The sequence below is a fragment of the Carcharodon carcharias genome, chromosome 9 (genome assembly GCF_017639515.1).
Source record: "Carcharodon carcharias isolate sCarCar2 chromosome 9, sCarCar2.pri, whole genome shotgun sequence".
Classification (NCBI taxonomy): domain Eukaryota; kingdom Metazoa; phylum Chordata; class Chondrichthyes; order Lamniformes; family Lamnidae; genus Carcharodon; species Carcharodon carcharias.
In genome coordinates, this window is record NC_054475.1 from 102,184,096 (window position 1) to 102,212,036 (window position 27,941).

At 43.5% G+C, this 27,941-nt stretch overlaps 1 protein-coding gene across 4 annotated transcripts in view; it reads right to left on the reverse strand.

The window, feature by feature from the left end:
- The window catches only part of si:ch211-274f20.2 (calnexin), a 100,499-nt gene that overhangs the window by 46,136 nt on the left and 26,422 nt on the right, over positions 1 to 27,941 (reverse strand). The window contains exon 1 of one of the 4 annotated variants that reach the window (XM_041196021.1): positions 3,126 to 3,179. The exons of 2 other annotated variants lie outside the window; for them this stretch is intronic. The gene's annotated coding sequence lies outside the window, so the exon portion shown is untranslated. Of the gene's footprint in view, positions 1 to 3,125; positions 3,180 to 27,941 lie in introns of those variants that run through there. One more of the 4 variants, XM_041196018.1, reaches the window with a different exon arrangement.

Genomic DNA, 27,941 nt, shown 5'->3' on the forward strand with positions numbered 1-27,941 from the left:
CTCTGCAAGGTCATTCTGCTCCCCATGTCCTATCTCTCACCAAGCCCCATTCACCTACCTCCCCTGTGCTCATTGACCTACATTGTTGTCTGGTTAAGCAATGTCTTAATTTTAAAATTCTGCTCCTTGTTGTCAAATCCCATGATGGCCTTACTGGTCCCTATTTTTTTTTTGATGCCCTGCAGTCTTCCAACCCCCTGAAATCTTGCACTTTGCCATTTCTGGCATCTTTAGCATCTTTATCAATTTTAATCATTCCACCATTGGCAGCCATGCTTTCATCTGCCGAGGCCCTAAGCTCTGGAATTATTTTGTAAATCTCTCTGCCTCTCTGTCTCTTTCCTCTTTTAAGATGCTCCCTAAAACCCAAGGTTTTAGTCACTTAGCCTAAAATCTCTCTGTGGTTCAGTATCAAATTTTGTTTGATAATGCTTGTAAAGTATCTCAGGATGTTTTATTATACTAGTACTATATAAATGCAAGTCATCATTATTGTTTGAGGTTGAAATTAACACAAAAAAGAGATTTGTGCAGTTGCCAAGAAGCACTTTGAATAAAAAAAATTATCAACTTCTGGGATGATCCCTTAGATGAGGTCATGGAGGGACTGTGCATTCACTCAATAGGCAAACAGATCACATGGAGAGGCTTTTTGTTAATTTCTATGGAAGTATATGTCAGCTATGTACAAATAAATAAGGTGAGGCAGTTAAATTAAGGACAACTATCGTAGATAATAACTCTTTTTATATTGACTTTATGCCATATATTGACTTATGACTAATTTAGATGACAAACTTCATTTAACGGAATTTAACTTGTCTTCAATATGGTCTTCCAAGTATGGCCTGATTCATCTTGACATTGCAATCAGCTGGAAGCTGCTACCATAGTCTATGCTCATTATTGCCCTCATGTGGGAACTGAGTGTATGGCTGTTTGATATGCATAAATCCATTAATTGTATCTGTGCTGATGGGATGATGAACATTTCGAACACTGAGTGTCCTAACAAAATTCCTTGGAGAATCTGACCCCAGAAAATAAGTAACCTGAACTTAGCATTCATTTGGCACCCTTATTTCAGAAATGTGTCCATAGTGACTTCTACATCTCAACCACTGGGCATGTCCTCATGAAAATGGACATAAATGCCAAATTAATACAAACAGGAGCCACAGAACTAGAAGCTCCATATGAACTGGCTCAGCACTAGATAAACACACCTCTTCTAGGACCAGGAAAGACAGACTAAATATGGTTTGCACCATTTTCTGTTTCTGTTCACTCATCAAATTGGTGGGTATCTATGGAGAGAGCAAGTATTTCAAAATCAGAGTGAGGAGGAAGGGCAGGGACAGAAATAGATGATCAGTGAAGTATTTAAGTGAAAAAGAGGAGATGTCTAAATCCCTGAAGTGACAAGAAGTGTCATGAACATTTCAAAGAAGTTAAAATACAGGACACACCTGGGCACTTTTCCACAATGCTGGGTTGATGCCAGTGTTGTAGCTGTACTGGAACAGCTTGGCTAGGGGCATGGCAAGTTCTGGAGCACAAGTCTTCAGTACTATTGCCAGGGCCCATAGCCTTTGCACTATCCAGTGCCTTCAGCCGTATCATGTGGAGTGAATCGAATTGGCTGAAGACTGGCATCTGTGATGTTGGGGACCTCTGGAGGAGGCCGAGATGGATCATCTACTCGGCACTTCTGGCTGAAGATTGTATCAAATGCTTAAGCCTTATCTTTTGCACTGATGTGCTGAGCTCCTCCATCATTGAGGATGGGGATATTTATGGAGCCTCCTCCTCCTGTTTGTTGTTTAGTTGTCCACCACCATTCATGACTGGATGTGGCAGGAGTGCAGAGCTTTGTTTGTGGAATTGCTTGGCTCTGTCTATCACTTGTTGTTTATTCTGTTTGGCCTGCAAATAGTCTTGTGTTGTAGCTTCACCAGGCAGACACCTCATTTTATGTATGCTTGGTACTGCTCCTGGCATGCCCCCCTGCACTCTTCTTGAACCAGGGTTGATGTCCTAGCTTGGTGGTAATGGTAGAATGGGGGATATGCTGGGCCATGAGGTTACAGATTGTGGTTGAATACAATTCTGCTGCTGCTACCGATGGCCCACAGCTCCTCATGGTTGCCCAGTCTTGAGTTGCCAAGTCTGTATGAAATCTATCCCATTTAGTACATTAGTAGAATGGAATGGAATGGAATGGACTAAGTGAAATGCTGTTTCAGAGAGCCAGTGCAGACTTAATGGGCCAAATGGCCTCCAGTATCACTGTAATGATACTGTGATACTGTGGTAGTGCCACACAGCATGATGGAGGGTATCCTCAATGCGGCACCTATATTTCAAGGAAGGGGACGTAGCCATTGGGATGGTGAAAAGAAGAGTCACATACAGTCACTTCCCAAGGTCTTGTTTTGAATATAGGGTTAAGGCTTACCCTGTGACAAGTCTATAGATGACTCAGAATTCCACCTGCCCCCATTGTCTGCTTCTCCTCAGGACTTTGTTGTGCCTTTGCATTTGTCTGGTACCAAAGTCCCCTTTGAAAAGTCAAGTGAAGCTAAAAGTAAAATCCCTCCCTTCAACAACTAACCTTTCTGCTGCAGATTTTACCATTCATTCTTCACATTGTAGGTTTCAGAGAAGGTGAGGTGGGTGATTCAGATGTCAAGGAAGGATCATCTATTCAAGATTACAGCACAAAGATAAGATTCCCAGGATGGAGCAAAGTAGCTTGGTTACTTTTGCTCTCATGCCTCCTTCCCAGCAACCAATTTCAGTTTGTAGATCACTGGCCCATGGCTCTGTCATTGAGGAAAAAACATTCTCTCCATCTACATCTCACTGAGTTTATTCCAAACCCTTCAGTCAGCTTAATTTTCAATTTCTTTCTAAAAGGTAAGTCCCTGGGAACCGAACAAACAGATTCTGCAGCAGCCAGTACAACAGGCATCATTCAGTCCACCAACTGCTGACCAAGCTCCACATGACTGAATCGGTGACATTGGGCAATGCTGAGCAGCCAGAAGGAGAGAGAGGCACAGGATGTGCCTGAGATGGTCCTCCCAGTCCTGGCACTAACTACAATACACAGTGAATTTTACCTTCCCAGCTATTGCTTCCCCATCCAATTCCAGCCTCCTCCAGGATTGAGCTGGATTCTTCTCTGTCTCCCTGCAGCATTGAATTCTTGTCACCAAACTCCTGGAAAATTGACAGAATATTTCTAGGTGAGTGACAATGCTGAGATGTCAGAAATTGATTTGATTTGCCAATTTTACATACTTTCAACTATATCCGTTCCTATAAAGGTTTTGATACAGCTCAGACAGACCCAAGCTTATAGGTTCATTTTTCAATATGTCCAACCAATCTAGAACAGCTGGCAGCTCAGCCAATAGCATGCTGGACTATGTAATATTAGATAACGAGTGGAGTGTTGTTCTGAAGCTGGATTGTCAGCAGCAAAGTTGTTAATGGGATTGGAGAAAGCAGCTCAGAAATTACAGAATGAGTCCTACTAAATATGTAAAATGATCAGACCAACGGCAGATGGAATTTAACACAGAAAAGTGTAAAGCCAGCTTTTCCCATAATATCCACCACTGTCAGCTTGAACTATTTGAAGAGTAGGGAGCTTTTGCTGTGTCCATGGCTACATTTCCTCCATCAAACAACATCATCAGGAAACAGATGAACTGGTGGTTTGTTGTTCTTACTGTTTATAGGATCATCCTGTGCAAAAATTACTGTGTTTTCCTGCACAGTGACATCAACACACACGGCCGCGCTGACCCTTATGTTCTTCTGGACATTGGAGGGTGTGACAAGCTGACCTAGAAGTGAGAGGCTTTTTAAAAAAAATCCTACTGCTTCTCCTGTCCAAAAAGGACAATAATGACCCCATTAAATCACTTCTGACTCTGGCAGGTTACTGGGGGCTCAGGTACAGGAGGCTTGTCTGACCATGACGTTGGGTTTGGAGGCTGATCTGACCCTGACAGGTTACCGGGGATCAAGTTCAGGAGGCTGCGGTCCTGGCCATTTATTCTGACTGTTTTGGTGACTAAGCTGTGTGAAAATTAGCTTTGCATTTGTCAAAACAATAATAGCTACACTTCAAAATTAAGTAGTTGCAAAAAATCATGGGACATCCTGAGGATGCGTTAAGGCACTAAATAAATGCAAAATCTTTCCTCCTTCTTCCTTCTGTCTGTAAGGAAGCTGCCTCAATGCTTCTTGGATGTTTTTCTCTGCATAATACTGTAGTAGATTCCATGACCCCATTGTTCATTTCTCTCTCCTCCTGTCCTGCTTCAAGTATATCAATTGCTGTTACTGATTTAAGCCCAGAGACTGTACCAATCCCATTTAAACAGGCTGACTCAATCACTCATCAAATCCTCTTATTACTCCAGGGTCATGGGGAGCAGGAACTGTTGTAATGGTGTTGGTTACAGAATATATGTCTGTTAACGAAATCTTTGTTGTCGTCTGTATGTTAACAGCAAGTCTTTATTAACTACTTACAATTATATACATATATATAGTAAAGGGTACAAGCAAAGAACTATCTCCATGTCTAAATCTTAAAACGCCGCTGTACCACACTGACCTTAGTTCTGGGTCATCTGCCTTCTTAAATCACTGAGTGGGCACTGTACTCAGTCCTACATTAACCCTGTATTTACTAGATCCTTATACTACACTTACACCCAAGTTTTCATCCCATGGATTTAGAGTGACTTTAGTTTACTTCAAGTCTTACATTTTTATAAGTCTTGCACTCTTAGCTTATTGTTACAACCTTATTGCTATTCCAACATTATTGCCATTATAGTATTAACATTAATAACATTCTGACTATCCCATATTCCCCTTCAAGTTCTTGAAGCTAGAGGTTCAGGCAGTCTGAAGGTCTTACAACCCTTCCACATCCCATTCACCATTCTGTTAGAAGAGTTCTAGGCTCAGTTGGTTCTGGTTCTTGTTGTTGGCTTGGAGGTTGGATTGGCATTCGGGTATGCTTTCATTCTTTTCTTCCATTGCTTCATGTTGGCCCACACCTGGTCAGTTTGGGTGTTGCGTTGATCCATGGTTGCTTTTACCCTCTATCGTTTCTTGTGGGTGGATGAATATGGTATTTGTCTTCTGGGTGCTGCTTTCGCTTCTTCTTTCACCGTGTGGTCTGTGTTGATGTTCTCTCTGGCTAAGGAAGAGCATTCCTGTGGCGAGAATAAGGTTCAGTGGTATGCTCACCTCTGCGTTTTGTTGTCAATGGTGAGAGATTGGTATCAGGTTCCAGCAATGCTTGTGGTTGTGACGTGCTGGCTGGAAGTTGTAGAGTGTGCATAGTAGTTGCTGCGTCGACCAGCTGTACTATCGGTGTCGATGGAGGTAGATGCTTCTCTGACTGCCGATCATTCCCTGGTACCACTTCACCGGAGGTGCCATGGTAATTTTGTGGGAGGTAGGTTGGCCTGACCATTGGGCACTTTCCAGGACCTGCAATGATAATAGACAAAACTGCACCACACAGAGAGAAGAGAGATTCAAGGTGAAATCCGAGCCTGAAAACTCTTTAGAATTTGAGTACTCAAGAACATGTTGTTCTGACTGGCTGACGACAGTGATAGTCTTGACATCCTCCGCTGCCTGGAGGAGAACCAGGGTGATGTATGCATCCCTGCTCACGAGAGAGAAAGGTTGGTTACGGTTGACGTATATCTGCTCAAAGATCTGGTTGCTGCCATATCTCAGTGGTTCTAGGATCGTGCCAAGTCGGACTCGCCCTGCTCTGTAAAGTGGCATGTCCATTGTTTGAAGCCAGAGGTCTTTGAGCCATGGTTCCTTGTCTGACAGGACTGACACACTGGCACATGAATTTAATTTAAAATTTGTTAGATGACCATTGACCAGGATGTCAGCATTCCAAGATGAAAAGCTGCAATCTTTGACCTCACTCAAGAAGCATGGCTGTGTGACTTCTGGGCTTTCAGTCTCAACCTCGTGGATTACCTTTGGGCTATTTGTGTGGTACTGACGTTTTGACTTGCATAGTTTGCCAAAGTGTCCCTGTCTGTTGCAGTGGAAGCATTGGGTTGTATGCACAGGATACTGATCTCTCCTGTGATGGCGCTTCACACTGCTGCACTGGCAAGGTCACTCTGGTGGACGGTTCAGGAATTGCTTTCCCTGACTTGGATTGTCCCTGCACCTTTCTGACCCGATAAGCTGGACTGAGGGTTGGTTCTGCCCCATGTTGTATTCTCCCTCTTTAGGATTGTCCTGTATTGCTCGAGTAGCTCAGACAGTCTAGCTAGATGGATTGGTTTTCTAGAGTGATATCATCTTTAGCTTGTTGGAGGTCAGAGGGTGAATCGTCTGCAACACCCACCAAAATTTCTGTCTTGGATGAGCTCAGACTTTAAATCTCCATATTCACACCTCTCTGCCATAATTTAGAGATCATTTATGAAGGAATCGACAGGCTCTCTGGGCAGTTGGCTCTCTCATTGAATTTAGCTCTTTTCAATATTTTATTGGATCTCAAGTTAAAATAAACATCAAAGGATTTTAAACCTCCTGAAATTTGGCGGATGACTCATTAATATCCTGTCATGCAATTATGTCATCTGCAATTGGCCCTTTTGAGTAAAGAAGTGTGTTTACTTCTTCTGAGTTTTTATTTAAACCTGAAGCAATGCGATATCTTAAAAATCTTTTCCTCCAAAGCCTCCAATTTTGTGACTGGTCTGGGCCTTGGGGGAGTCCCAGTGAAGTTGGAAGTGAGGAATTGTGATTCATGTTGAAGATTTTTAAGTGTGGGTACAGTTGTAAGAGTTTACAGGCTTCCAAGATGGCATTGCAATTCACTGCAGAACAATGGATTTCCCACACTTGCCAGTCTTGGCAGGCTTCACAAAATGATGGTGGCATGCTTCTGGAAGAAGAATTTTTAACAAAGACTGTGTCACTTGGCTGTCTGCCTACTTGATTTATTTAGCAATGTAGTATTGTGAATAGTGAGGCATTTAAATTAACTGCAGGCTTGTTGTTTAAGGATTTGGATGGTCGCAAGGTTCCTGAGGGTTGAGTAAGTTAATAATTTATTTTTTCTTTTCAACTCAGAGGCCACCTGTTGAGGCTTAAGTGGGGCTCCTGACTGATTTAATAAAAGGGACTTCCAGGCTGCAGCCTGGAAGTTAAAAAGATTTAGCTCACCCTTGCAGGCTATGAACTCTGCTTGCTGAAGTTGGACTTAAGTTGCACTGAGCATAGGGCACCGTTGAAATGGGCTAAAAGGGAGATTCTTTGGAGTCTTCCGCTGCAGTAAGACTTCTGCCTTTAGCTTTCAGGCTCTTCTATCTGGAGATTTTTCTGGTGAATTTTCTCAGCATCTGTAGCTTCAGTTGAGAGCTTCTTTCAGGTCATCTATTGAAGATTTTATTTTTCTTAGTTTTTCAGCATTCTTGTGAGGTTGAGGGTTTTTTGATTTCCCAACTGCCACCTTGTTGTAATGGAGTTGGTTACAGAATGCAACTGTAAGGAAGTCTTCTAGTCTTCTGTATGTTAATAGCAAGTCTTTATTAGCTACTTGTAACCATATACATATATACAGTAAAGGGCACAGGCAAGGAGCTAGCTCCACATCCAGGTCTGACATGTCTCTGGCCAACACAGCGCTGACCCTAATTCTTGTTCATGTGCCTTCTTTCAGGACTGTGTGGGCAGTACTGTACTCAGTCCCACATTAACCCTGTATATACCAGAGCCTTAAACTACAGGAACATGCCAAACGTCTGAGTTCCTGTTCCTGAACCCTCCACCCTATTCTGATGAAGATGAGGCAGTAACCAATACAGCATTGAGGTAACTGCACCTTGCTGAGCCCACAGTGAGTTTTCACAGGCAGGGCTGGTAAAGGAGGTGATATGGATCATCTCCTGCTGGCCCTTTCTCTTGGACTGAATGTGGAAAGTAAACAAAAACACTTAAATTGCACCCTTGAAATGGGCTGGACACTTGCACTTTCTGGGTAATAGAGTTTTGAAGGACCTCTCTCTCAAAAATGCTCTTCTGTGATGCAGTGAGGTCTCAATGCACACTCAGATTGATCTCCATTCTTGAAACTAAAGAGTGAAAAAACGCACAGAAACACTGCTTCTGGCACTAAGCATGGAACACAGTTCAACTGGACAGGATACTTACACTTTGCAAGTTATGGATGCTAAGGCCTGGTTCACACCTAACTTGCGTAGGTGGTGTAGTCTGGTTGGAATGGATGTCTGAGATCCATGCTCCCGGAATTCATAATTCAGCATAGTTTGCAACGTTGCACAGAAAATAAAATTGCAATGCAATGAGCCCTGGCCAGCAGCCAAGGACTGAAGGATATCTTAGAATCAATTACATAGGAATAGGAATAGGCCATTCAGCCCATCAAGCCTATTTTATCATTCACTTATATCCAGGCTAGTTCTGTCGAAGGGTCATGAGGACTCGAAACGTCAACTCTTTTTTTCTCCGCCGATGCTGCCAGACCTGCTGAGTTTTTCCAGGTAATTCTGTTTTTGTTTTTTATTCTTTACTTCAACCCACATTTGATTGATATCTTTCTCAGTATCTACCTTATTCAATTTATTTATCACTTTAAGTGACTCAGATCACCTCTCAACCTTCTAATTTCAATGGACTACAATCCAAGTTTATTCAATCTGTCCTCATAATTTAATCCTCTAATTCCAGTGAATCTGTGTTGTACTGCCTCAAAACCAATACTTATTTCCTGAGATAAAAACAAATGGACAAATCCCAGAAACACTCAACCCTGACCTTTTGTGTCTCCTAGTTCATGTGTCCTCTGCAACTGGAAACATTTTCTCTTTGTTTATTGTATCAAACCCTTTCATAATCTTATCAGGTTACCGCTCTGCCTTATCTTTCTTTAGAGAAAAGAGCACTAACCCATTCAATCTTTCTCCATAGGTATAACCTCTCAGTTCCGGTATCATTCTAGTAAGTCTTTTTAATATGGAGACCAGGACCATTCACAGTACCCCGAGTGTAATCTAACCAAGGTCCTTTACAAGTTTAACATAATGTCTCTGCTTTTCAATTCTTTCCATCTAGAAATGAACCCTAGTGTTATACTAGCCTTATCCTGAGGCTATGTTCCCTGTTTCTAGACTCTCCAGTCAGGGGAAACAACCTCTCGACATCCACCCTGTCAAGCTCTCTCAGAATCTTATATGTTTCAATAAGATTACCACGCACTCTTCTAAACCCCAGAGAATTTGTCCCATTTTACTCAATCTCTCCTCATAGAACAATACTCTGATCCCAGGAACCATTCTAGTGAACCTTTGTTGTATCGCCTCTAAAGCATGTATATCATCCCTTAGATAAGGAGACCTGAACTGTATTGGAAGTCCTAGCTTAATATCGTCTTTCACAATGTTGTTTTGCCTTATCACCGCTCTCCAATTAGAATGCTGCATACACACTGTGTTGCTGCTGTATCACGCTAATGTCACCTTTATGTTCCCAAGTAACTCCCGTATTGAGCCTGTGAGAGCTGGGTCTCAGGTAAGGTGGGATGCAGGAAATCTTGGGAGGGGGTTATGAGCCTCAGACAGACTTTCGCAAAACATCATTCTGCATGATGTTGCGATTTCCAGGAACCAATTAACAATAGTAAGTGCAAGGACTTCCTTTGTATTCCAGGTGTGGTCTCGCCAAGGCTCTGTACAGTTGCAGCAAGACTTCCTTACTCTTATACTCCAAACCCCTTGCAATAAAAGCCAAATACAATTTGACTTCCTAATTGCTTGCTCTACTAATTTTCTGTGTTTCTTATACAAGGGTCCCTAAATGCTTCTGAACAGCAATCTTTTATAGGTTCTCTGTGTCCTGATGATGGATCTTATATACCTAAAACATTCATGTATTTTCTTTTCTTTTCTCTACAGGTGCTGCCCGACATTCTGAGTATTTCCAGCTTTTATCTATTTTTACTTCCAATGTCTAGCATCTGTGTTACTTTATTTTCTGCTACATTACAAACTGTCCTTAGTGCCAGCCAAATTAACAGAGGGAGCAGAATGCAGTTCCTCCACTACTGTTAGTTAACAAAACTATAGGGTCAATTTGAAACAGAGAGATAGAGAAGACAGTCACCACATCAGTCAGGTTCCAGAGTCAAAGATTAGCAAGCTACCCATTGCATCATGCACTATATTAATTCTTAATGTTAATAAATACTAGACAGATGGCATAATTGATTTCTGGCCTGGTTCCAAATGTCAGAGAAACCAGGCTGTATTGCTATTTTTGTTTAAGCTATATGAGGCATGTTTCAAATCACATCTTGTCTCAGTGTGATGGCAAGGAATAGCCACTGGAGGGAGCTGTTTACTCTCCCACAAGCTTGCAAGTTCATTACATCAATTCAGAACTGTAAGTTCAAGCATGGGATCCGAAACCACTGTTTGATATCATGCAGCCACTGTCTGTACATGAAGTTTCCATGCTGGACTGATAGGGGTAGATTAGAGCAGCCGGCTCTCACAGCTGGAAGTTTTTCAGCCAGGCTTATCAGAGAACCACAGAACACACAGCAATGCCACAAGGGACTGGCCCACATCCGACACCCCCCCTCATTTTAAAGGGGCAGGGTCTCTGGGAAAAGTGTTTGCAAATTTAATTTTTGCTTTTGGCATGAAGATATGATGCCTTTTAACATAATTTGCATCATTATAAATGTTATGTGTTTGCAAGCAATTAAAAAATAACGTAAAGCAGGAGCAGGGGGACCTGGGGTTTTATGTATATAGCTTGATGAAGGTGACAGCAGAGATTGCGAGAGTAGTTTGCAAAGCATTTGGAGTCTTGGGCTTCAAAAATAGTGATGTTGGGTACACAATTTATGCTGAACCTTTTCTCAAGCTCTGGCTAAGCCACAACCAGAGTATTGCATCCAGTTCACCACACTTTAGGGAGGGCGTAAAAGTCTTTGAGAGGGTGTGGTGGAGATTTAAGAGAATGGTTCCAGGGATTAGAGAAGAGAATGGTTCCAGGGATTAGAGAATTTAGCTATAAAGTTAGATTGGAGAAGCTGAGATTGTTCCTCTTGGATCAAGGGAGATAGAGGGGAGATTTGATGGATGTGTACCAGAGGGCTGTGGAAGCTCAAGACAGAAATCAATAGATTTCTGGATACTAATGATATCAATGGATATGGGGATAACACAGGAAAGTGGTGTTGAGGTAGATGATCAGCCATGATCTAATTGAATGATGGAGCAGTCTTGATGGGCTGAATGGCTTACTCCTGTTTTTATGTTCCTAGATGCAGGGAGGATTTGAGTAAGAACTTTTTACGCAGTAAGTTATAGTGACCTGGAACTCGCTGCTTATGAGAGCGGTGAAAGCAGAGACAGTGATTTTGAAAGGAAATTGGATGGGCACTTGAGGGAAATAAACTTGCAGGGTTACAGGGATAAGTGGGGCAATGGAACTGATCGGATTGCTCTAGACAGCTGGCATGGACTTGATGGGCCAAATGGCCTTCTTCCATGCTACAATAATTTTATGACCCAAGGCCCCTTTTAATTGTTTCACAATAGCCCATTTATTAGCGACTTTCAGAAATCATTATTGTTTTTCTTCTCAGGCATGATAGCATTCTGACCATACTCCACCCATAAATAACAACTGCCCCTTGGATGTTTCAAATCTCATTAAATTACAGACTGTATCGAAGGCACTCTACCTTGCTCTGCTGCACAGCCCTCCAAACTTTGAGTGAGCTTAGGCAATTTCCAGGTTAACAGTGGCCACTTTTCCTGGTTCACTTACCTAAATTATATCCAACGAGATTATTTAAATGTAGGAGGGGGCATTGCTGTATGATTACTCTGTGATTCAGGACTTCAAGTGAGGTACAGAGAGACTCATGGAACACTGTAAGTGACACTGTGCAACTCTGGGGTGACACAGAGGTCATATATATAAAGTCCGATAGCTGGGCCGCTTAGGAACGAGCAGTGAAGAATGAAGGCAGTGCACTAGACCAGTGCTACACCTGATATCACTTCACTGCACACTTGGACAAGTTTGTATGCCATGAACATAACATGATGGACACTAAGGCCTCTCATTGAGAGCAACTATAATGGCACAGAGAACGGCTGCTGTAGATCTAAAAAACAAACTTAAGGTAGCTTCTAGGGGCTGCGGCATTGTGAGAGCTTTGGAGGCAATTGGCTAGCTCGAACCTGGCTGAGCAGAGCAGGAGTCTACAACTTGCAGGCCAATATCCTGGGATGTTTCTTGGAAGTCACTTTCTTCCCTGAAACTAATGTTTAAAATGGCAGCAAAAGAGCAAGATTTTGCAACAGCATTGAAAAAAGCAATTTATGAGCATGCCAGTAAACAGGGTTAAGGGCACACCATGTTAATGCCATGGCTATTGAATAGCTGTGGCAGCAAGAGGAACAAAAGAGTGATACCATAGTCCTCCATATGGATGGAAGATCATGTGGGCCATGGGAAGAGACACCATCAACAGCAGCACCAGCACTCTGCCAAGAACTCGGGGACCAGGCGAAAAGCAGTTCAATTATTTTACTAGGAAGGAGGAAGCAAGTGTGAATCTTAGTACAGATTTAAAAATGTTTGTCAGCCATGCAGCATCTGCCCAATGTTTCCTATTACTCAGTGAAATAAAGCTGTTAAAATAGTATCATGTAGCAATGGCACAATCTCACGAACAATAGGTTGGCTCAGTAGCCACAAGTTACATTGATTTCACACAAGTATTTGCAAGAATCAAATGCATGAAAGATCAATAAAACAGCAGCACCTTCACAGAAGCTTCTAAATGTAAAGGGAAATGGCACTAATGTTGAAGGGAGTTATGATGCTGCTGTAAGTCATATATGTCTCTGCAGGAGAAGGCAGCATTTAACTGAATGCAGGTGACAGCTGCTTAAGAAGAGCCTGCTTCAGTTTCTCTACTGTCAAAAAGTCACAACCATTTGAGGAAAGGATGGTAGAGCTCCAGCAATGCAGCATCATAGAGGCTGCAGGAAATAGTTCAATGGGCTGGCATGTCCACACTGAGGGTTTATTGCTTTCTTTCCTTTCTCCTCAATCCTGGTCAATGTTTCAGGATTTTCCCACATTGGTCAGAGCGATGGCAAGGCCCATGACTTTACACTCATCTCACAATGAATTTGCCTTTATGTTCTTAAAGGAACATCAGTTCCAAGACTTGGCATGCAGGAGCCCAGTTACACCCACTCTGGGAGATATAGACAGTGATTATGAAGAGAACACGGAGGTGGAATCACTCACCACCAGCGAGCAGGAACAGGAAGAGCAGGAGGTGGAAGAAGAGAAACAGAAATACCTGGAAAAACTCAGCAGGTCTGGCAGCATCGGTAGAAGAGGCCAATTGTTGGAAGACAAGAGCCTTCTCCAGCAGCTGTGAAGCAGTGGATCCAGATCTCTGTGGTTTAGCATTCTGATTATGATAGGCGGATGCAGTAATTGAATCATGTGCCTAGCAGCCTCTGCACCATGTAGTCAAGCCTGCACATCCACATCCTGTATGTGTGAGGTGCTGATGTATGGTCTTAATGCAGGCAGATATCCTTGGAGTGAATGGTAGTTTCAGGGCCATCTGCTGCCCAGCCCCTCATACCATTGCAACAGCTGCTATCCTCTTGTCCATATTCTACCGCTTGGACAAAGCACCTCCTCTGACAATTCCAGTTCTACCTCCCCCAGATGATGCCCTTGTTGCTATCCAAACCATGTGATGATCATGAAGCTCTGTGCAGGATTGTACTGCAGGACCTTCCTTGAGGAACCACTGCTTCAGTGAAAAAAGAGACTTGCATGTATATAGCACCTTTCATGACCACAGGACATCCCAAAGTGTTTTACAGCCATTGAGGCACTTTTGAAGTGCTGTAATGTAGGAAACGCAGCAACCAATTTGCACACAAGCAAATATGTGATCATGACCAGATGATATGCTTTTGTAATGTTGACTGAGGATAAATATTAGCCAGGACACCGAGGATAACTCACCTAGACTATTTTGAAATAGTGCCGTGGGACTTTTACATCCACCTGAGAGGGCAGACAGGGCCTCGATTTAACATCTCACCAGAAACATGGCAGCACTCCCTCACTATTACACTGGACTGCCAGCCGCAGGTTTTGGACTCAAGATCTGGAATGGGACTTGAACACACAACCTTCTGATTCAGAAAGTTGCAATTAACTGAGTTGCAGCTAACACACTGGCTGAGAGTTTTAAATTAGTCTGGGGTCTGGATTGGAGGCAGGTGGGTGTGCAATTCGGCGCTACCGATGTCTGTGCCAGTTTGCCGCCATGATCCCAACCCGAGCCATTTTCAATGAGTGGGGCTCAGAATTGGATTGGCTGCCAATCAAGGGCAATGGTTGATAATTACGGGGCCTGTTAAAGGCCCATTCACACATTAACTGAGATTTTCAGTCAGCAATGCAGGCGGCTCACATCAGCCTGGACCATGACCAGGCCAATGTGGTGATCTCAGGGTGGGAAGTAAGGTTCAGGGAAGGGTGGTGGGGAATGAATCACATGAGGGGCCCCCTACCAGCCCCATAACAGCTGCTGGTCTCTGGCTGTTCCCTGGAGGAATTCACTCCAACATGATCATGGTCAGGTAGATGTTGCTTTTACGAACAGTGAGAAAAACTTACTTGGCCTTCTCCATCTCCTCCACTCTCTCTCTCCATCGGCCAGTGGGGCTGCCAGTCACTGAGTGGTGGAAGGCATCCCATTGGCTCTCCACTGCTTGCCCACCCGGTGTTCCTGATTGGACAGGCCCACTTTTGGCCTTTAATTGACTGCAGCTTTGAAAACTCCAGTGGGCGTGCCTAACACAACACCGCGCACTGCTGGGCCTGGAACTAGTTCCCATGTCTGGTTCCCAAGCCCTGAAGGAAAATTGAGCCAACTGTTCCAATGGGCAGGATCTTAGGGTGAGCGGGTGCGCACCCTACCTGATTGGGCGTAAAATAGCACGTGGCGATAAGGTCGGGCGAGGGTCCCAATGTCATCGTGCACTCGCGCGATATTTCAGTCAGCAGGCATGTGCGAGAGTCGGCAGTGCGCCCGCTGACAATTAAGAGGCCTATTAAGGCCCTTAATCAAATAATTGAAACCCATTTTTCACTACCCATCCAACCTTAGGGTTGGTGAGTGGGCGAATCAGCCAGGCAGCCTTTGGATTTCTAATGAAACCTCATCCATGGGCGGGATGAGGTTTCCAACAGCAATTTTTTAAAAATTAAAATTTTTGGACATCATTTTTAAAAGTCCCTGTGGGGACATGTTTCTCATTTTTGAAATCTTTATCTTGGTTTCTGTAATTCTTCAGCTCCCTGCCTACAGGGAGCTTTCCGCGCGCACTCCCCCGCACACGAGCAGACTTTGAAGCTCGTGTTCCTCCTGCCCCCACCCCAGTGCTGAGCTCCTCAGTGCGCCGTTCATGCAGGCTGGTCATTAACTGGCCAGTCATTGTGAAATCGTAGTCGGGGGCCGATCGCGGGCAGCGGGCCATTTCCGGCCAGTCCCAGGCCTGCCTGCTGCGTCCACCTGATGGGAAAATCCTGCCCAATAGTGTTTTCTCTGGTAGAAGCAGGAACGTTGTTGTACCTCAACTTCATTGCAGTAATTTGTGAATCCAGAGGAGCTGTAAACCATATGGCTCAACATATGTTAGCCACAGTTTCCCAGTAGTAAACCTTTGGATCTTTGCCCTTCTTCTAACGGTGATGGAATATTGGATTGGGAAGGGATAAAAACATTGTGTGACCCACTAAGGAATCTGGTATTCACACGCTGATTTAATTGTACTCCCTATGTAAGGGGTACTTCTATCTATTGGGGTTCAAAGAGCCACACCAGTGTCTTCAATTATACCCTGTGTCCTCGGCAAACCACCAAGATTGAAATAAAAACCAAAGACAACAGCTTGCTGCTCACTGGCATCTATTAGAAAAATGGTGCAGTCATTTGCCCTGTCCAATAGGGTAGCAGTGATCTGATGGATGCATCACTGATTGGCTGATCACCACTGGTCACTGAAACCCTTCAGTGGGAAAGTTATTGAGTGGCATGGTTATTTTTACTCGTGCTGAATAAGTACTGGAGGCTTGGCATTGTGGCTTCAAGTCGTCTCCCAGCTGATGACAGACTCTCGTATTAATTCCCTACAAAACTGCAGCCTCCCTAAGTACTGCAAGATCTTTGTCCTTAAGACTGCTCTCCTTCTTTGGTGCTGGCTCACCTCCTTGCAGCCAGCAATGCATTTGTTCATGCTCCCATCCTCCCTCTATAAAACACATGAAGGATCCTTAAGAGCACGACCACTCTGCACACTGCTGGTATGCTGCCGACAGCCATTAATAGCAGGGCAAATAATCACGAGTGAATGCTTATTTAAATAGTGATGCAAAATCCCTTTATCAAATCACTTTCCAAAAAATCCATTCAGGAGCACCTTCACTACTTGGAGTGGTAAAAATATGAAAATCTTACCACAAAGAGTGGATGAGGTGAAAAGCATAGTTGCATTTAAAAGGAAGCTAGATAAACACGAGGGGATGAGCAACAGAAGGTTTTTGCTGACACAGTGAGCTGAATTCAGGTGGGAGGAGGCTCATGCGGAGCGTAAACACCAATTGGGTTGAAAGGCCTGTTTCAGTGCTGTACATTCTTTGCAATTCTATGTAACCATCCCAAATATTCTGAGTTAGACCTAACAATGCGCTAACAGTGCTTCTTATGGGAGCAGCTTGTCCATGGCCTGTGACTGGTACTACACTGATATATCAGAGCTCAGCCTTTTGTGCCGGTGCTCCTGGAGCCCGGAATCTCAATCTTTTCAAGCCTGAAACACATATAGATCATTTACAAAAGAGAGACTGGGGTGAAATTTTCCATTCTGGAGACTAAGTCCAGTGGTGGGTGGGAAAGTCGGTGTGATCCCCACTGGGCAGCAGGGCGGGTGAACATGTGCCAACTTCCAGTTTTCAGCTCATTGATTATGTAACACCAAGGAGCTCGGAGAATCTTGTGGTGGGTTGGACAGGAAGTTGCCCACACTGCCGTTATTTCATGGGGTCAAAGGTCCTGGAACCATATTTGAAGGGCACCCAGAGACATATTCACTTATTGCAGACCAGGAGCTCTGCATTACTCCTCCAGAGTCCTTTTGGCCACAGCTCATACTGAAGAAGCTTGCAGATGTGAGCAACCACATCCCAGGACATACGAGGCCACCTCCAGCATTACCTTTTGTTCATCTATAGTACCACTGGCAATACACCCACGGTTGGTCCAATGCTTGCTATTGCAGTGTTCTATGTTCGCCAGCCTCTTGACCTTCTAGAGGCCCCGCTTCCTCTTGCTGCTTAGGCCCTTGCCCCTCATGCCCCTGTGCCATCCGAATGAGAGCCATTGCCAAGGCAGGAACGTGTGAATGAATTGAAATGATACATTTAGTGAGCATGTCCTTTGCAGGTTTCCCTCTATCTTAAACCCCAACCTGGCCTCCGTCTAGACATGGCAATCCCACCCCACCTCTTTCAGGTAAAGGATGTCCTGGTTGCCCAGAGTTGGGTATTCCTCCCGTTCATACATGGACATGTATGGAGACAGGGTGATGAGAGCCATGTGCAAGAAGCTGCACACAGCCACTTTTTTGCTTCTCTCCACTATCCTCATTACTTTATAGAAAGACCATTACCTTGGCAGCATAGAAGGACATGATCCCTTGTCACCCAGGATGATGGAGGTACGGAGTCGTGAGTTGGCTTCCTTCCACCAGCTGTGCCCCATGGAGGCATTCCACCTCCGTCCCTCCCTTCATCCATGCCTCTGATCACAGCCAATGACAAATGATACAGAACAAACAGCAGCTCCAGTCCTTGCTGGGATCTCGATGTTTTGGGGCCCATGAGTCGGGAACAAACCTGCTGCAATGTGAGCTTTACCATAGAGAGGAGAACACAAGTGAGCATCTTTGACATCCAGTTGCCTCAATTACTAGGGTGTCCCTTTAGTTGGCCACTTGTGCTGACCTTGAATTCCACCCACCTGAAAAGACTTTCCTCCCACCTCATGGATTGCATGGACTGACTAATGCGTGGTTAAGGTTAGTTTGAAAAAATGGTGTGCATCACCTTTTAAACTTGTTCCACCGCTTCCTACCCTCTCCCTGTCACTCACCAAGTATCCCCCTCGCCATAGACCCACCCAATATCACCAGTCCTTGACCCCCCCCCACCGACCGCCACCCCACCCCCCCCTCCGTTACTCTGGACCCTACCAAGATCCACCTCCACATGCCTTTCTTCCCTCAGAGCCGACACTCTCTACCGTCCCCATGCCCCCCCGACACTGCCCTCTCTCATTATCTGAGCCACCTGTCTTGTTGCTCTCTGCGATCCACCTGATGAGGCCTTCACTTATCAGACTGTCACCCTAGACCGGCCACCCTACTGCACTCCTGTCTGCCTTCTGAATGTTAATGTTCCCTTCAATCGCCAGCACCCTAAGTTCTCTCTGCAGACCCAAACGTCAACACTACTGATCCCACCCTATAAGACACTCCCCCTGCTTTCCCAGACACTCTTCCAACCCTTCTCCAGTAAGCCTGCCTTCCCTGTCTAGCCTCTGTTCCACACTTGCAGCCTAGGCCTGCCTTCCTTGTCCAGCCTTGGCACAGCATTTGCTAACAGCACTCATGTGAAGTTATGTGAGGTCTCCGAATGGAGAAAGCAACATCTACAGACCTCAGAGTCATGAAAGAGATGAAGCTCGCCAGGTGCATGGCACTTATATACAGTCGTAAAACTGAACGTTCGCAATTCTTGCTGGTGGGGAACTTTATTGGGAGGGTGAACTTAATTTCCAGCGAGGTAGCCTTTTAATGAGCATGTATGAGATGCTAATACATGCAAATGGGGTTCCCAGCTTTGTTCATTGGGAAGCTGGACCTGCCTTGAAAGTTGGGAGAACAAAATTCCAACAGTTTATCCCACCGTCAGGAAACAGACTTATTGCCTCCCGCCAAACGAAGTGGCCCCGCCTGTCTTGATTCCCACTGCTGGTGGGAGTGGAAAGTTCTGCCTTAGGTCATTCATGCGGAACCTGGGCCATTTATAGATCATACATATAAAGCTTCAATCAATCATTGTTTATAAGCAGACAGACCAACAATTAAATTGCACACAGCAAGATCTCACAGACAACAAATGAGATAAATGACTACTTAATCTGATTTGAAATGTTGGCAAAGGGAGCTCCCTGTCTTCTTTAAATTGTGTCATGGGATTTATCCAGCTGAAAATACACCTCAGTTTAAGGTCCTTTCCAAAAGGGCGGCATTTCTGACAATGCAGCATTGCATCCTTTCCCATACCAGCAATGCAACCCTTTAGGACTGGGCTCAGTGCTGGAATGGGACTGGACTCTCAGCCTAGGTGGGGTGACACTGGTCTTGGTCAGCCACATAAAAATGGGCCATGGCAAATCAGCAACCCATTTTACACCTCACCTAATGTTCCCATTGACTCCAATATCATCCCCAGTACCACTGAAGAATTAAAAGAAGTAAGTTTTATATTACTTCAAGGATATTTTATACCATTGAGAGAATGCCATGGAGTAGAGCAGGAGATTGGATTCAATACCTGTGTAATTGTTTTGACAGGGTTAGGGGGGGCTGCTATTTGACTTTAGAAAAGCTTCCATATCGCTGGGATTCTGGTTTAGTTTTCTTTGCGTAAGTGGGTTTTCTTTCAAAACCAGAATGAGATACGTTTTTTTCCCTGTTAATGCTTGACTATGGAAATGGATATCGCCAGCTAAAAATAGGATGCTAATTTAGTCCAATAATATATGTTCTTGGCTGTCACTTTCTCATTTGATGGATGAAACATGACAACTTCAGTTTGTATAAACCTTCACCCACTCATCTTTGCTTCCAGGAAGAAATATTTCTCCAGCTGAGAGTGATTAGCCTCTATCCCATGTTCAATCTCTCCATATGGTTTGTCAGTTGTCAACTGGGAACTGGAAGGAGGGGAGGGGGAAGGAAGAGGGTTCAAGAACTGGAGTAAAACCTTGTTTCCCGAAGGCCAAATCTTAATATGAAGCAGGACTTTTGTGCTTTGATGATTTTCTGGGAAGAGATTAATGTGTATTAGAGACATCATAAATGCGCTGTATGCCAAATTGTTTGCGATTTAAATGATTTACAAACATATGAATACACGAGTTAGGAGCAGGAGGAGGCCACTCGGCCCCTCGAGCCTGCTTCACCATTCAATAAGATCATGTCTGATCTGAATGTAACCTCAACCCCACATTCCTGCCTACCCCCAATAACTTTTCACCCCCTTGTTAATCAAGAATCTGTCTAGCTTTGCCTTAAAAATATTCAAGGACTCAGCTTCCACTGCCTTTTGAGGAAGAGTGTTCCAAAAACTCACTACTTACTGAGAGAAAAAAACTCCTCACCTCTGTTTTAAATGAGTGACCCCTTATTTTTAAACAGTGAACCCTAGTTTTAGATTCTCCCAAAAGAGGAAACACCCACTCCACATCCACCCTGTCAAGTCACCTCAGGGTCTTAAAGGTTTCAATTAAGTGGCCTCTAACTCTTCTAAGTTCCAGTGGATACAAGCCTAACCTGTCCAGCCCCTCCTCATAAGAAAACCCGCCCATTCTTGTATTAGTCTAGTAAACCTTTCCTGAACTGCTTCTAATGTGGTTACATCTTTATTTAAATAAGGAGACCAGTATTGCGCACAATACTGCAGGTGTGGTCTCCCCAATGCCCTGTACAATTGAAGCATAACCTCCCTACTTTTGTAATCAATTCCCCTCACAATAAATGATAATATTCTATTAGCTTTCCTAATTACTAACCATTTATGATTCATGCAATCGGGCACCCAGATCCCTCCAAATTTCAGAGTTCAGCAATCTTTCACCATTTAGATAATGAGCTTTTTTACTCTCCCTGCCAAAATGAACAATTTTACAAATGCCCACATTATATGCCATTTGCCAGATCTTTACCCACTCATTCAACCTATCTATGTTGCTTTGTAGCCTCCTTATGACCTCTTCACAATTTACTTTCCTACCTATCTTTGTGTCATCAGCATATTTAGCAACCATTCCTTTGGTCCCTTCATCCAAGTCATTTACATAAATTGTCAAAAGTTGAGGCCCTAGCACTGACCCCTGTGGCACACCACTCGTCACATCCTGCCAACCAGAAAAAGACCCATTTATTTCAACCCTCTTCTTCCTGTTAGCTAGCTAATCTTCCAAACATGCTAATATATTACTCCCTACACCATGAGCTTTTATTTTCTGCAATAATCTTTGATGTGGCACTTTATCAAATGCCTTCTGGAAATCTAAGTACAGTACATTCACCAGTTCCCCTTTATCCTCAGCACATGTGACTCCTTCAAAAAACTCCAATAAATTGGTTAAATATGTTGACTCTGTCCGATTGCCTTGAATTTTTCTAAATGCCCAGCTATAACATCTTTAATAATAGCTTCTAACATTTTCCCTATGACAGATGTTAAGCTAATTGGCCTATAGTTTCCTGCTTTCTGTCTCCCTCCCTTTTTGAATAAAGGAGTTACATTTGCTATTTTCCAATCTAATGGAACCTTCCTCAAATCTAGGGAATTTTGGAAAATTAAAACCAATGCATCAACTATCTCTTTAGCCCCTTCTTTCAAGACCTTAGAATGAAGTCCATCTGGACCTGGGGATTTGTCAGCCCGCAGCCCCAACAATTTGTTTGGTACCACTTCCCTGGTGATTGTAATTTTCCAGAGTTCCTCCCTCCCTTCCATTTCCTGATTTTCAGCTATTTCTGGAATGTTACTTGTGTCCTCTATAGTTAAGACTGAAGCAAAGTACCTGTTTAATTCATTCGCCATTTCCCTACTTTCCATTATCAATTCCCCAGAAGCACTTTCTATATGTTCAATGCTCACTTTGTTAACTCTTTTCTTATTTAAATATCTATAGAAACTCTTACTATCTGTTTTTATATTTCTAGCTAGCTTTCTCTCATACTCTAATTTTTCCCTCCTTATTAATCATTTTGTCATTCTTTGCTGTTCTTTATATTCTTTCCAACCTTCTGACCTACTATCTGTCTTCGCGTACTTATATGCTTTTTCTTTAAGTTTGATACTGTCTAACTATTTTAGTTAGCCACAGGTGGTGTGCCCTCCCCTTGGAATTTTTCTTTCTCATTGGAATGTATATATTCTGTGAATTCTGAAATACCCCTTTAAATGTCTGCCACTGAACTTTTATTGCTATATCCCTTAACATCATTTGCCAGTTCACTTTAGCATGCTCTGCTTTCATGCCCTCATAATTGCCCTTATTTAAGTTTAAAATACTAGTTTTGTACACATTCAATTCTCCCTCAAAAGGAAGGTAAAATTCAATTATAGTAAGATTGCTGTTACCTAGGGGTGCCTTCACTAGGGCCAGAAATTTCCCCCCGTCTTGGGGGGTTGTATGGGGGTGGGTGGCAGTGGGTGCGAACCCGATCGGCGCCCCAATTGGGTCCACACCACAATTTTATGTCGGCAGGCCAATTAAGGCCCGCCCAGTGTGACGCACACCCGGAAGTGCTGTGCGCTTCCCGTGCGGGTGGGAGGGGGGGTGTTTTCTGAGTGGTTCCTTGTGCTCTTTCAAGCATGTGTATGTAAAACAGTTCATGAAATTTCATCCTGCCTGTGGATGAGGTTTCATGAAAAATGTGAAGGCCGCCTGAGGTCTTCGCCTGCCCACAAACCTTAAGGTTGGACGGGCAGCTTATTAAACTGAGTTAATTAGATTATAAATGGCCTTAATAGGTTTTTGACAGTTCGGCGGGTACGCAGCCAACTTGGCTGCGTGCCCGCTGAACTAAAAATCTAAATGATGTGTGGTGACGTCGGGACACCTGCCCAACGTCACTGCTCATCATTTTACACATCGGCGAGCGGGCGCCACCCCCACTCACTGATGGGAAAATGCTGTCCTAGGAGATTATCAATTTATCCTATCTCATTGCGTAATGCCAAGTCTAGTATAGCCTGCTCTCTGGCTGGCTCCAGAATGTGCTGTTCTGAGAAACTATCCTGAAAGCATTCTATGAACTTCTCATCTATGCTACCTTTTCCAAGCTGACTTTTCCAGTCTATATAGATTAAAATCCCCCATGATTATTGCTGTACTTTTCCGGCAAGCTCCCATTATCTCTTCTTTTATACTCTGTCTACCGTGTTGTTACAATTAGAGGGTCTGTACACTACTCCCACAAGTGACTTCTTGCCTTTATCATTCCTCATCTCAACCCAAACTGCTTCTGCATCATGGTTTCCTGAACTCCTGCTCCACCTGCTCACGAGCAATGCTATAAAGCTACATACCATGTGGCTTCTACCTTCCTTGCCTTTTTGCATCTCCTGGGTTTCCCAGGGAACCCAGTGACATGAGTTAAAGATATAATGACTGTTAAAATGAAGGCATACAGCTTCATAATATTAAAATGAGCAACCTCCTTCCCATAAGTTGATTGGTCACTCATCCCTCATCCTGCCTCCATTAAAACCAGAAGTGGGCAGGTTCAAGGTAGAAAGGGCTCCTGGTTCGGATTTTTTGAACATTAACCTCTGGCCTAAACCCCAACTCATCTACTTTTAGGGGTTAAGATTCAGCCAAAGTTAATGAGGTAAGTTGTTGAGCATAAGAAATCAACTTGGAGTGATCACTGCTTGTATCATCATGAAAATTTAAGGCTTAAAAGTTTGTCAAAATTTTGAGGAAGCTTCTCTTCAGTTGTTCTGATTGATCAGTTTGGTGCTTGACTCCTGTAATGACATTGGTGCTGTTCAGCACTACTGGGCACTTTAATGTGTGACTGGGCTGGATTTCACAATCCCCCCCACTGGAATGTTTACAGCAGGTGGGGGCATGTAAAATATGATGGGTGTCCCAGCCCATCTCCTTCCTGCCCACCCCTGACCTGTTCACCAAAATATGAGGCGTGTGTAAGGTGCCCACCGGGCTGCCCATCCTTAGGCCCGTTGAGACTCTTAACTGCCCCATTAAGTGGCAATTAAGGGCCTCAATCCACCTCCACTGCCATTAAATGCTCGGCAGTGGCATGTAGGCCAGTGCAAAGGCTCTTTTTGAAACAGCTGCTTTGAAAAGGTGGCAATGAAGTGGGTGTGGGAGAGTTCATCAACCAGGGATGCTGTCACCACCCGCCTTCCAAAACCTCCCCCTCCTGCACCCCCAGGCTCTCCGACCCCTTCCTGCCTTAAAAGCCCAGGACTTACCCATCTCTGGTCTTCCTGGGGTCTCCATGTAGTCCCAGCAGCACCCACCATTGAGCTCTGGTGCTGCTAGGACTGCCAATCAGATTGGCTGGCAGCTCTCGAGGGTGGGGCTTCCTCCCACTGAGGGGTGGAAATCTGACCCTGTTGAGCCTGCTGATAGCATGTTGTCACTGCAGGGCAGGCTTTTAAAAAGTCATTCCATTCAGGACCGACTTTCCTTCTGGATGAATGAGCAGTCTGCACCCCACCCCCCTCCCAGAAGTCCAACCAATTATCTCCAAGTTCTCATCTTCTCCTCCTATTTGAGTTAGTTAACAACAGTAACTTGCATTAACATAGTAAAACACCCAAGGCCTTTCACAGGTGTGTAATCAGGCAAAAATTGACACTGCAGAGCTAAGGAGACGTTAGGACAGGTGACCATGTGTTTGGATAAAGAGGTAAGTTTTAAGCAACCTCTTAAAGGAGTAGGCAGTGGTGGAGGGGCAAAAAGGTTTTGGGGAAGGAATTCCAGAGCTTAAGACCTAGATGACTGAAGGCACAGTCATCAATGTGGAGAAAAGGAAGTTCAAACCAGCACTTTGAGTGGAATGCTGCTCCATACTAATTGGCAATTTAAACAGTTAAGCTTAGTCCCCATACCAGGTTATATGGTACACATTTCCAGAGGGTACAGGATCTCTACTTGCTATGGATGTGCACCCCTTATCCCAGTTGACCTCCAGGCTTTGGGGCGTTTATTTACAGGAGTATAATTGCAACAGTCCTCCATGCTGCCTGAAAATTAATCTTCCTTTAAATTTCCATCCTCCCTTGATTAGCTCAAGGCCGCTTAGGCCTTTGGCTATAAGTTTCAGTTCTCCACTGCTGCCAGAAGAATACAGGAAGTAAAGCCTAATCAGCAGCTCTGAGCCTGCATGCCCCTGCGTCATACAAATGGTCTGGGCCAGAAATCCCCATGATCTTGGGTCTTTGGGTGCACTATTCCTATCAATCATTGAATAGGAGGAGGCGGAGCAGAGAAACCTGTTGTAAGATGGGAATTGTAGCTGCTGGCTAATGGTTTGTTTGCTTTTAAAATCTTACAGCAGTTGAAATGACAATTGTTCATCTGATCAACATTAGCTCGAGTTAACATAAACTACCCAGTTATCCATCAAAGAACTGATAATTTAATTTAGCTTGAATTCAAAGGCTGTATGACTTTGACCCAGACAACCTGGCTACAGTCTTTTTGCCTACAGAAACAATGAGTTTCCCTAGAGATAACAAAATGACTGAATCCAATTTTTGAATCACATTTACTTTTAGTACGGTTGCACAAAAATAACAGAATACAAAAATTGCCATCTTGTTACACTTATGGCAAGTCTAATTTCATTAAGCTCTTGTTTAGTGGTGTCTCTTTTTGATAAAGGAATACCTGATCAGAGAATACAGACTTCATTCATTTCAGCAAATTGGTCATGTTTTAAAACAGATTCCTTCCCTTTAAATGTTTCCAATGTATATAACTCATCCAGAGGCTACAGTCCCTTTAAGCCGCAGCTGTCTAGTATCTTTAGGTCTCTTTGAAATATATCCCTCTTTTCAGGACATCATGCTTTTCCACACAGTTACGTGACATTCACAAACGCTGAAATTCTATTTACAATAACTCCCATCAAGGTTATTAATAAATATTATGAACAGCAGGGATCTAAAGACTGATCCCTAGGGAATTGTACTGGTCACAGCTGCTCAATTAGAACTCTTACCAATGATAACTACTCTCTGTTTCCTATCATTCAGTCAATTCATTGTCCAGTTGACAACTTCCTCTTTGATCCCCTGGGCTTTCACTTTAACATTTAATATCTTCTGAGGAATCTCATCCGAAACTGTCTGCTGAGCATTCGAGAAAGGGATAAACTCTCACTCAGCAATCAGATAGTCCTCTCTACAGTCAAGAAGAGAGCTCTGTCAACCTGTAGAACTCATAAAATCAAAAGATGAAAGGAGGCCATTCCTATTTCATTCATCCAGAAAGATCCTATATATGGTAGCCCTATCATAGCATCCAGCTGTTTCTTAAGTGGTTCCAGTTATTGCAGTCACTTTCCTACTTAGAAATCTTTTCTTTGTGTGAAGAAACACCTCCTGACATAAGTACTAAATTTACTTCACTAGTTTGAAGTTGTGTTCCTTTGTCTTAGTGCCCCAAGTTTACTTAAATATTGTTCTGATTTTTCTTTTATATATCAGTGACTGCACCTTTATAAAATCAGCTCTTAATTGCCTTCTTTCAAGATTGAAAAGCCTAAGTTTCTCCCATTTTTCCTCACAACTCCAGTTTTCCAACACCAGGAATCAATTTCTTGACTCTCTCTCTGCCCTTCCTCCAAGAGTTTTGTGCTTTAGAGACCAGAACATCATGTTCAAGGTGTGAGAACTGTACAGTTTGTGCACATCTGCTTTATCTATCTCTTTCAACACTCTTTTTGTTTTGATGATTGCTGTTTCACACTGATTGAACATGTTGACAGCTAAGCATATTAAAATATGCAGATGTTTCAACTTTACCTAGCCATTTCAACCTTCGTACCGCTCTTGTCATCTGTTTTTACTTGCCATGTGTCGTACTTTAGACTTGTCTGTAATAAATATCATTTTCTTATCCTCAGATAGTAACAGAGACAAACAATGAGATTTGTGGGGTTCATTGTGAGAGAGGCAATGATGCATTGGAGGCTTCAGAACATTGGAAATAAAGCAGCATGGTTTCCAATTTCAAGAAGATTGACGAAATAAACATAGGCAACGACAAGCTTAGGTCAATGCCAGGTAAGATAATCAAACAGATTTTTAGGAATAACATTGAGGATTACCTGTATGATTCTTGAAAACAGCAGCTAACATGAATCTGGAAGGGGATGACCCTGGTTGCCCAATTCCCTTGATGTTTTTCAAGTAATGACACATCAAATTACCTGTGGAAAGCCCTTCATTGTGATGTTCCTGGCCTTTCAAAACCCTTTGACAAAGTTTTGAAAAACTGGTTATCGAACATCAAGTTGTGATTCTGGATAAGATTGATAAAGTTTTGCTGGAAAGTACTGTTTTCTTGTCAGAGGAGTGGTATCAGGGTGGGGTGTGCTGGGGGAGGGGTGTGATACATGCTGAATAGATTGTATCAAAGATTAGTATTTTGACCCCTATTCTTCCTCATTTTCATTATCAACCTTGATTTAGAAGTTTAATGCAAATTGGTCAAATTACATGGCTGAAGCAGGTGGGAACATCTTTAATCTAAGCAAAGTACAAGTGATCCCAATGTAGTTTTGAAGGCCATGCACGCTTCACTCAGTAAAACTTGACAGTCAAGAAGAAGAGACCCCAGAGAGGTAACTTTACAATTATATTTATGGGGCCAGGAGAAGGAGTTAACTCCAAGAATAATGCTGTTTATCACTATTACCGGCTTCCCCTCCCCT